Genomic DNA, 12,751 nt, shown 5'->3' with positions numbered 1-12,751 from the left:
AAATGAGTCTTTTCAATAATAGTCCAAGTAGAACATTAGTAAACTATAATAGGTGTAGTTTAGGAGAATGATATTCGTTACTTCTAGTATAATGAAGCACACAAAGAGTCAGTTCATGCAAGAATCAAACAAACAGTGAAGAGAATCAAGCAATACCATACAGAACATGTAGTAGAGAGATACAGAACATAACAAACAAGTTAGGTTTCTATAGCATGAGAACACATAAACAGGATCTAATTATACCAATGAATCACTAACTCATTGTTTTAAACCAAAGGTGATAGTTATATTGAGTATACATGATCATATAACTTTAATGTGAATTACACGGCTTGCAAGAATTTGCAGGGGTCGCATTTGGTTCCCTTAATCTCTTGACAGGGGGAGCTTTTAGTAGGGGTTATAGCCTTCACATTATGACCGTAATAAAACAAATATGTTTTTAGGTTATTTAGTACATTTGTATGTCATTATAAACGACATCTATGTACTTACTTTCCCATTACTTTCATAAAGTGACAGTACCACTTGAAGGTTGAACTATTTTCTAGTCAAGATAGTTATAAACTATGGAAAATATAATTTTTACAAATCGACAAAGGAACAATCGGGTCTAGCACAGAACAGAACATGCCTTGGTAGAAGGCTACGATTAAAGGATAGGACCATAATGCTAGACTTATGATTCCTTAATGTATACATCATAGGATACATACATATATATATATATATATATATATATATATATATATATATATATATATATATATATATATATCAATAGGTTCCAACAGCTAATAGGATGCGTGCTCTTCGCTTCATTTCCTGTCCTCGTTTGGTTGTGGGCTTGGAACGAGTTCATCCAATCTCTTATCTACCAGATCCTATATATATTTATGCTTAGTATACATTAAGTCATCATAAGGGCACCAGGTATGGATCAGGTTATAGGATACAGAGTCGAAGCACAGTTTTTCTAGTATAAAACATACTTTTCAAAGTTAGTACTTTTGGTATAAAAAACTAGAAATTTCCCAGATAAGGGCTTAATCCATTTTATTAAGCCAATTCAATTTTAAAAGACTTTAGGTGAGTAACTCTATAATACCTTAGTTTATACACCATGTTGATATATAAAACTAATACCGAATAGGAAGTTAAATGTGTGTTTTCCTCCTTACCTCGTGTTCCCCATTGGGTTGTGGACTTAGGGCAGATTCACCCAATTAACTTTCTACTCGATATCAGATTATATATAGCAGTATAAACAAATCTATTATAAAAGTAGTCACTGTGGTCGATATTTTACTATAAGAAATATAGGTTTTCTAAAAAGAACTTTTCATTATATATAAAGTAACCATTACAAATAACTCCATGAGTAACAAGTGAATACACCAGGGTTATATATGACAATTTTCTAACAACCAATGGAATGTGTGCTATCCGCCTTACTTTCTGTTCCCCGTTGGGTTGTGAGCTTAAGGCAGATGCGCACAATCCATTGTTTGTTTACTCTGAGTTATAAATAACTTGTACCCACTTAGTACCCATAGAAAGGCTTGTAGTGTCATTTTACTTAACTTTCATTCAAGTAGGAAATATATGATTTTCTAGAGGAACAGGTGAACTTTTCAAAATAGAACTTATAGCTTACACCACTATTACTTATACGTTTTCAACAACATTTTACAGCTTACTCACATCACTAAAATCTTAGGAACTCACCAGCTTAATTGTTGATCAACTCTTTCAAATAACTTGTATTCTCAGGAGACTATTAGACAGGTGCTCGTGCTGGGGATTCAGAAGATGAAGCATTATAGCTTCAAGTCTTGTTTTGTTATTTTTGTATGAATTCTATGTTTTGTGAACACACACATTGTAAACACTTTCTTTCTAAATGAAATGGTTGTTCATTACTTTCTTACCATATACATATCTCGTGATACTAAACATGATGCCCTCCACCCCTGAACGTTTCAGCCGTTCCGGATTTGGGGTGTGACATCTTAGACCTCTACAAGCCAACCCATGACAGTCTTAGTTCATATCTACTTCCAACATATGACCGAATGTGGATGGTTTGAATAACTTAGTCATCCAGAACAATGACCTAGTTATTCTGGAAGTTAAAACATGCAAAGTGAAACACAATAATAGTTGAATCCAATATGGTATCAAAACCTATGAACATAAATAAAACACCTTTTATTTATCACCATATGATTACACATTATTCATTGTATACTGTTTCAGCTATCAACTTTATTCTTGAATTTAAAACAATAGTTGTCCCATGCTCCAAGCATGTACACTATGTTTTCTAAACACTAGTCAGGCCATACACCAAGTATGCATAATATTTTTTGTCTGTGATCTTTACTTTGTGAAAATAGATCAATTGATCATAACTCCAATGATCCTCTTTTTCACAATCCCAAAATCTTACTGCAAATGCAAGAATTCCAAATTCATGTCATTTACTGAAATATGTTAGATTATAAACTTATATGCATTGATCCTCTTGTAATGATTAAGCACAAAGTCAGAAAGACTTGACAACAATCATTATAGAGCATTCCAAAGGAGATCAGATCCTTGGAAACATCCTTCTTGCATCAAGTTTCCTAATCTTACACAGATTGAATAATTTCTAACTTTGAAACATTTCCATATTCCATCTTGACTATCACTTCTGAACAAGAGTTGCCGCCTTACAGATTATGTCAATATGGTCCTCCCAGAGTTAACATTATACTTCCAACTGTCTTGAGCAACCAATCTTTGGTAAACCTTAGATTGCCTCAACAATTGCTTAATCCATTTGGTCATGTCCAATTCTATACTTTTCCCTTCTTAATGCCCCAGGCATTTGGAAAATTTTAGAAAGGATGAATATAGCACATGTAATCGATCTTATATCTAAAGCATATGGGACACGATTCATGATGTCTCACATAAAGACTAAACCAGTCTTTTGCTATAACATTTCCATTTCTATTTGCCAAGTTCTCATAATTCAGATTATGAAAAGGGATGTCGTAATCATAATCGAATTTTAGAACGCAAATAATGGACCCATATATAGAATTTTCTTATGTTGAGCCATTCCAACATATCATTCATATATATATATACTTGACTAAATTGATTAAAATCTAATGATCTAAGCTTATAGATTTGAGATGAAGTATAATTTCCTCTCCCTTAATTATAGCAAAACAACTCTTTCCTAATTGAAACTTTTGTTTTCTATAATTAACATTGTTGACTTCCAACTTTTATCATAATAATCATGCTCCCACTAACATGATGATTATTAGCATAACACTTATGCTCCCACTAGCTTTGACATGTACTCAGAAAACAGTTGGACTTCTAGAAATCAATACTTTATTGACTTTCTTACCAATGTTTAGATTTCTGATACTAGATTGCTTTGATAAAACTTTATCATAATCATACACCTTATCTTAGATAGCTCACAGGTGTGTCTAAACAATTTTAAGAACTATGAAAAGGGATGTCATAATCATAGTCTTGATTGTTTAGACCTTTGCCACTTCTCACAAGTCCATGTTAGTGTGCTGGTAAACCACACACGCTCCAATAACGACTTTGAGAATGCAAATATCACAATTGCTATCTAGCTAAAATCTACTTAGTGAAAGTGTTTCCTCACCATCATTTTCATGAATCGGAGAGAAACCTTATGACACTTAGATTTAATGGTGTATGTGTTCTTATCCATATGAATTTTCAAAACCATAGTCACAAGACAAGGATAATGACAAATCCAAACTCATATGGACTGAACTCAATCTTAATTTCTTGTCATCTGGTAGCTCAAGGGCCTACCATTTCTTACAAGTTGTTGTGCAACCAATTGAGAACTCTAAGAACTCATATGCAAAGCCAACTTTAATTGGAATGGGCATAGAATATGTCAACACGATAGGTTATAAACCTCAAGTCGTGTGCTAGTGAAGAACTTCAAGTTTCATTCTTGATTAGTTCTTGAGACTTTCAAGACCTTTAAGACTACCACTGTCCTCTTGACATATAAGACTTCCTTGTCAAATATTCAAGAGATAGTGTTCATTCTAACCAAGACAAGCACTTCACACAATTGGTCTTAGTTGGTCTTTTTTATATCCAAAACATCACAACTTACCAATTTCAAATGTACGAGAGTAGAAAACTTTTACTCTTACATTTGACATGTGTTTTAAACCTTTTTTAAGACATGTCACTCAAGTTACATTCTTATAGTATAACTCTAAGACTTGTTTTGGAATGATGTATGAATCATCTTCTTGATTTAACCACTTCAACAATTCATAACTCCTCTTCTTAGCTATCAGAATGCACTTAGAGGATGAATTGTGATAAGGTCTCTAAATCATTAAGATGATCATATAACATGATACTAAAGTACTCTCCCATCTTTTCAGATTTGACAAACTTTTATCTTTCTGCCATACTTTGATTCTTCTTATTCGTTCTGTCTCACATTGGAACTTCTCCAATGCTACAGACTTATACTTAAACTTATAAGTATAACCATATTTACTCAACTTAAGTAAATCATGACGAATAGTCTTCTTGATCTTTTGTGGTGGACTTGACCAATGCACAAGAATGTGTACTCGATCCATTAGTCCTTTCCTTATTCACATAAGGAATTAGTCTTAATTTTCCAAGCTGAAAGTTCTCATACATCATACTATACAACATGCATGATTCCAAGTTTCAGTCCAATTAAACCTTGGGTGATGAGAATCTTTCCTTATTTGGTAATATTAGACACTACCACAACCGAAAGAATCAAATCCGTTTTTCCAATATTGTTATCAATGTAATCTTATAATCAACAACTTTTCACAAATTTCATTGTAAGGTACTTAAAATAAATAAAATCAAAACTGTTTTTCCTTTTATTTGAAAACTTTGTGGAAAAACTTATCCTTACAATCCATATGAAAACCTTGTTGTTATCTATTCCTAAGCAATATAAATATCATAACTCTTAATTAATAGCCCAAATTTCTGATCACCGTACCATGCGATTGAAATCCATCTTCGCGATCAGAATCAGCATGTACTTAATAGAGTTAGACAATGGACTTTACCTGAAGTAGAGCCAAACTTATTGACTATAACATCCTTAGGTAAATTTGGCAGCTTCGCAACCAATGCCCCTTCCTTTGGCAATAGTTACCTACGGACCCTTGATAATGGGACTATCTCAGACTTTGCTTCTCTTTTTACCATTTGGTCAACCGAGTTGACTATGGCCGATCCTTTTCCATTGGGAAGAGAGAGCTTTACTGGATATCCAATGTCATCATTGTCAATGTCCACAGCATTTTAGGAAGTTGATCTTAGCAAATAGATAAGATCATTAAGGGTCTTGTCTTAGTCTGTTTCATAGGATTCCCAAAATATCTCACTATGTGACTTAGAAAGTAGTTGAGCCACTAACCTTCTCAAGACTGTGACACCCAACTCTCCCAGCTTGTCAATATGTGACTACATCTCCAAGATGTGATCACACCTAGACCTTGCCTTGCCAATAGGGCTTGAGTGACCTTAAACTTTTTAGGAACTTGTGGGTTAGGGAGAACAATTTGAGGAGGTGAAAGAAGTATGATATCGATGGGATATCATCTTTATTTAGGAAATCTTGTTTCATGAGATTTGGGAAGATCATAAATCTCTAGACCAAACATCTTTTTGGGAGATATTCAAGATAATTGATTTAAAGTCCTTAATATGACACCTAATATGAAATATGAAGGCTAGGACCCAACAAACTATTTTATAACTTAGAAGAGGGATGTTGTAATCCAAGCTATAAAATATTTGAAGGTAGGTGAATGACGATTCACCAATTTCCACCAAGATAAACGAAATGTATTATTAGGTTTTAATTGGTTTTGAAACTCCTAGATCTTTGAGATTCATTGAACTTTTCAATGGCATGTTTCAATCTCGAGTGTGCCCTTCAGATTTTGTGACTGGGATGCCGAGGATCACAAAACAAGGTGTGAAGTAACCATGCAAATATACTGGGTACCCTTAATATTTACCCCTTAATCGATGTGCCAGTTAACCACACACGCTCCACCGATACTATGATAAATATTAAGTTACCCTTTGCCTACCTTGTTAGGTCCAGGTTAGTGTGCCAGTTAACCACACACGCTCCACTAACGACTTAAGCAAAGTGCAAAGTGTAATTTCATGGGTTAGCACCGTATTCACTTTTTTTCTAAGTAACTAAGATTGGGTATTTATAAAAGGTTTAGTTACTTAGTATTTATCATTAATACTTTTAATGAAAGGAGAATTATATTCCTTGTCCTACCCGTTCAGCAAATGACCCTCCACCAGTCAAGGAAACAGTGGGTGAGAGTTGACACCCATTAAACTGTCATTTTATAGGCAGTAACCTTATACCCCCCTTATAGATCGGCTTCGTGAATGAGGCCTACTAACGGTAAGACTGACCTTACTCTTATACATACATATATATATATATATATATATATATATATATATATATATATATATTATTAACTTATAATATTATAAAGTATAAGGGTTGAATTTTAACTTTTAAAATTCTAAAGGGCTAACTTGGAATTAAAGTATTCATAAGAGAAAACTTTTCAAATTCCAAAACTTAAGGAAAGTTTTAAAACTATTCAAAACTAATTAATTCCATAACTTATGTGTTTAAAGTAGTTTTAATCCAAAAACTCTTCAAGTTCCATAACTTGAGGACAAGTTATGGAAGACTTTAAACTAATAAATGAATATAACTTTTCTTTATTTGTAACTTATGGAACTAATTAAGGTTACACATTTTAATGATTTAATGAAGTGACTCTTGAACCTCCATAACTTGAGTACAAGTTATGGAGTCATCAAAACATTCAATGAAATCAAGACTCTTCATTTGTAACCTTTGCCAGTATTTATGAGTTTTAAGAGACTTTAATGTGACTCTTCATGTAACTTGAGGACAAGTCACACAAACACATTTTACACTCAACTCTTAGATTAAAATGGATCAAAGACACTCAATCAATCAACCTTTCTATTAATCTAAGCAACTCATAAGAACAAGATAATTCAAATCAAACTTTTTCATGTAATTAGTCTAAACCTTAAACTAATACAAAACATGAATCTATTGACAATTATCTTTGAAATTGGATTAGCATGAACATTACCACATCAAAAACAAGTTTATAAGTTCAAGAACATCTTAGGGTAATGTTCCTAGTCCAATTCCAGCCAAAAAATTTGAATTTATGTTGTCTGGGGGTCCAACTCGTCGAGTGCATGAACAAACTCAGCAAGTTGGATCGTTTTGATCACTTTTTAGGCATGGACTCGCCGAGTATCCTGATGGACTCGCCGAGTCTGATGCCCAAACAGCAACAACTTCTATTTTTTAATCAGTTTTGCAAGTATAACAAGAAAGCAAGCCTAGGCTCTAATACCACTGTTGGTTTTTGAGCATTCTAACACTCCTAAGTGTACATGCAACCCTAAATACCTCGGATATATGTTTTCTCTATTATACATACAAATATGAACTTTCCAAGGTATTCATCCTAACTATCATAATAATGTGATTCATATGAATATATATCAAGTTAGAATTACATACCTCTTTGATGCAGAAAGTCTTCATGAAGCTTGAGTGCTTAGTGCCCCAAGTGTGACACCTCAAATGGTTCACACAACATCAAATACACTTGGAATAACTTGAAAGAAACTTGAACACTCCTTGAAATCATCTAGCCCTCACACTCACACATAGTGTACGATTTCTTAAGCCATGGGATTCTTTTATATGGTGGCTATTAGGGTTACACGATGTAACTCATGACTTTACCCATTCCTTATACTCCATGGATTTTAACCTCCATGGAGTATCCATGGGTCACCCCATGGACTTAGTCCAACATAAGGAATCTTGGATCACAAGCCCACATATATAAGAATGAATGATTTACACAATCAACCCATATATTTAATTAGTCTCCTTTTGATCACTTAATTAATTCCAAATTAATTCTTGATCAATACTAATTAAATAACCTTATTAATATATTAGAACTTATAATATATTAACAAAACTTAAGTGTTATTTCTCTCATTTTAGTCTATCCAAATGCATGATACCATGCAACCCAAATGGACCATGTCGGGTGGGTCAAGTCTTACCAATTATAGTTATGGACTTAGACATTAATCCAACAAAAAGTCCCAAAGGTGGAGACTTTATGAGTGTAATGGACTCCATGGACCTAGAATTGTTCCATTTCAGTGATATTTGTGTTGTAGATCCATAAAAATTCTAACTTGGTCATCGTTATGGGGTTATGCTTGAGTTATAAGCTTTCTAGGGTTAGGAATGGAATGTTATGGGTGTTAGTGACTTGTCCAGCCATGAAAAGGCTTCAATTCACCAACTTTATGGATTAAGAGGCTTAGGGGTGGTCAGATCTAAAAGTTGGACGTTTGTCTTAACTGTTTAAGACCCCAATAGCTAGAGAGTCTGAAACTGGGAGTTACGCAGGGCGTAATCCCAGTACACGCGGTGTAAGGAGTGGCGTACCCTGTTTCTATGACGACGCCCGGTATGCCCATTATACATGTTTGGTACACACAGCGTAACCCGGAGAGTTGACTTTTGTTGACTTTTAGGGTTTGGTCAACTTTAGGGTCTTTGAGCCACAAGAGGGGTAAAATGGTCTTTTACCCTTCTAAGAGTACCAAGAGAGGGAATAGTCTAGCCTTGAGAGATGTATTTATTAATAGTGTTTATTTCATATGATTAGGCGGAGGCTAGATTAGATTTTTACAGAGTTCAAGATTACCGAGTCACCCGAGGTGAGTCTTCTCACTATACTTTACCTAGAATGGTAATTAGAGTGATATGACAGAGTATCTTGTATGCTATTTATGTGATTGTGATGCACTACATTATTTCTATGTGATTTATGTTGTGTATGTTCCAGAGTTTACAAAGTTAGAACTAGAGGGTCCACAGAGTTATAGCCTCGAGTGGCTAATATGTGTTATATATAGTATTTTGGGGAACTCACTAAGCATTTATGCTTACAGTGTTGTGTTATGTGTTTCAGGTACAAGTGAGGATCACGGGAAGGCGCCGGCATGATCAGTATACACATGAGGAGTTTTTATGCATTATGATCTTCGGTTGTGTTTATATGGTTGATATGTGATACAATGACAGTTTTATAATATTTATGAATGAAAGGATGGTTTTGAAAATGTAAAAATTGTTTGAAATTTTTGGTTGTTACATGGCAACCCTCTTATTCCTAAACATATGTTAAGATCCTTTAGTTTAAAGAGTTAATGACCTCTTTCTCAGGATTTTAGGTTTCTACACCTCACTTGAACGCACAATATCTAACTATGGGATACGAATAAGGAGATCGTTTCACAATAGAGTAGCTTGGCAACCCTCTTATCTTTGAACATAAGTTAAGATCCCTAAGGTTTATAACATTTTAATGTTATCTGAAATTGGGATCTTACCCTATTAAATTTATAAGGTTTATAACATTTCATGTTATCTGAAATTAGGATCTTACCCCAGTAAATTTCTAAGGTTTATAACATTATCATGTTATCTTATGAGTTGGGATTTCCCCAGTTGTTATGGAATTTTCCCTAGTTATTATGGTATTTTCCCAAGTTATTATCTGAGGTTGGTATTTTCCCCAGTTAATATCGAATGTTGGGATTTTCCCCAGTTATAATCTAAAGTGGGATCTTCCCCAAAAGTTCTTAAGTTAGGATCTTCCTCGGTATTTCTCAAGTTGGGATCTTCCCTAGCATTTCTTGAGCTAAATCTTCCTCAAGATTTCTTAAGTTGGTATCTTTCCCAGTAAAACTCCAAGTTGGAATATTCCCCAGGGAATTTCTATATGGGATCTTTCCCAATATTACCTAAATTGGGATCTTTCACAATATTACTTAAGTTGGGATTTTTCCTAGCGAGAGTTAAGTATGAATTTTCCCCAGTAATTTGTTAAAGTTTATAACACTAACGCTTTATCTCATGTTGGGACTTTCCCCAAAAAAATATCTAATGTTTATAACATTTTCATGTTATCATACGCTTTGGGATTTTTCCCAGTAATTTACTAAGATTGGGTCACTCCCCCGAATATATGCGAGACTTGTAGCATTACCATGTTACAAACAAGAGTTTTCTCAACTGGATTTATCTCCAAATGATTTCTAGGACAGAATCCTCCCCATTTCACTAAGTAGAAGCTAAATAAGGATCTTCCATGATGAAATCCCAAAGAAAGAGTCCTCTTGATACAGGCTTCAAGATCACATGGAGCTAAAAGACTTATAATGCAAAACTTCTACTAAATCAAAAGCCTTCAAAAGGTCAAAACTAAACATACGGGTTATCAGGTTCTATCTATCCTTATTTCCTAAAAATTATCCTTATAAGAAGATTCTCCTACGCTATAATCAAAAGCTTATCCTTTTTAACTAAGGTTCCTAACGGTTTCAAATCCCTGGGCATATTAGATATCCTAGATTATTAGGATCCCAAGAATTCTTGTATAACCTGAACTCTGTAAGATCCTAATCGTCTAGGGATCCTTAAGAAAATCTATTTTGATTCTGTAACCAAATCAATCATGCAAAAAAAGAGATAAACCAAAGCATCAATATTAAAAGGGGTTACCCTCCAACCCAACAAAAAAAGAAAATATTGTTCTATAGAACAAAATTTTAAAATTGTTTTTAAATTTTATCAAACTTAATTCAAGGTTTGATCACCCCAACTGGGATATACTCTGTCTCTTTCTTCTTTTCTCTGCATGATCTTGAGCAACATTGATAAGCTTTCCAGTCAACTTAGCGAGGTTCTCATGACTATCTTCCACATTCTAAGATCCTGCATTCTCCACATCCTCCACCAGCTTGATCTTTACCTCTCAAATGACCTCAACAACATAATTCTCAACCTTAGAAATCATCGGTCTCCAGCGCATGCTCCTCCTGACTAAGCATAACCTTCAGGTATTTGGTGGATCAAGAAGCATGATCAAGCAACATGTAAAAGATCATGGTAAGTGAATTAAAATCAAACAGAAAAAAGCATAAATATCCTTATAGATTTCTAGAAAGAGAGCAACTTCCTCAGCACCTCATCCACCCCAAGGCTCTCCAAATCCAAGGTCTCAGCCAACTTCCTCTTTCGGGATCATAGAGTATTGACGGCCAGATTTATCAAGGTTCTCTTCATAGGAAGGGAAGATGAGGTCTTCTCCTTCATCACCACAAGTTGGCCACCAGACATGGTGGAGTTGATATCAACAAGGGTAAACCAAGCACTAGAGTGTGTAGCCTTAGATCCTAAACATAACAAAGGAACTCAATAAGTAGAGGATCCTGCATGAAGAATAAAAAAATAGATAGATAAAGGATCTTTACCTTTCGACATAGGGTCAATAGCAGATCTACTCTGTTAAAAGTTGGGTTGTTCAAACCTAAAGGATCTTTGAGTCTCAGGCGAAGCAAGGAAGCTCCCAACACTCTCTGCGGTATCTTCAGCAGTATGGATGAGGTCCTCAAGCTTAAAAGTTGCATCAAAAGAAATAAAACAAGAAAGCGTGAATTTCATATCCTCAATGAAATAAAATAACATCCTACCTTTTTTATCCCGATTTCTTGGCAAGAGATCACCGGCGAGAAGGGTTCACGTTTCACAAAGAAATATTTCTCTTTCCAAGAACCTTCATTTTGTTTTGATTTCAAAATAAGATTTGATTTACTTGTTTTGACTCTGAGTTGGAATGGAAAAGACCCAAATGTTTGGAGATCACAAACATGGGCCAACTTAGCTAAATCCCATGCCTAGATCCTTAGATTAATTCAATCGATCAACCTAAAGCAGGATCCTCCATATCATGAGCATAGTTCGGATGGGACCAAACCTAAGTAGGAGAGACGAAGTCAAGTTGGGTATTAGCATCAAAAGTCTTGAAAATAACATCGGAAGGAAAATCCCTGATTGACTTCAAGGACTCTATGATGTCATCACCAAAAGAATAACTTTCTTCAAAAGGCAGGATCCTCTGATCAATAAAGTCCTCGTCGGAAAATCAATGATGCTCGAACGAGAATGGAGTGCCTCTTTACCCATAATCTACAAACATGAAAAATAAGAAGAAAGGAGAAAGAAATTTACCTTCAAACCAAGGAGAGAAAAGTGATTTGATAACATAATCATATCTTTTGAATGGATACAATTCTATCTGTTAGTGTTTGAATTTTGAATCCTTTATTTCAAATTAATTAAATTATACACTTTAAATACTTGAAACCAATTCAAATATTTTGCAGGTATAATTTGGGGGGCAGTTGTTAGTGCCAATATCCTCAATCATATCCAGGATCCCGGATCTAAAAGATATCTAAGGATCCTTAAACCTATCCAGAATCTGGATCTTAAAGGAGTCTTAGGATCCCGAACATACATCAGGATCCTGAACAATGCCATTATTATTCCCTAAAAATTTTGACGACTATGTATCTTGTTTATTTGTCACATGTGAAGAAATGTTCAACATAGGACTCATTCACATCGAAGAATCAATCCAACCAAGCTTAAGACCAGGAAATACCAAATAAAGCACGTTTTAAATACCAGTTCAGCAGGATC

This window comes from Lactuca saligna, chromosome 3, assembly GCF_052625555.1.
Source record: "Lactuca saligna cultivar CGN05327 chromosome 3, ASM5262555v1, whole genome shotgun sequence".
NCBI classification, from domain to species: Eukaryota; Viridiplantae; Streptophyta; class Magnoliopsida; order Asterales; family Asteraceae; genus Lactuca; species Lactuca saligna.
The sequence above is the reverse complement of the archived record's forward strand: the minus strand, read 5'-3'. Positions refer to the sequence as shown.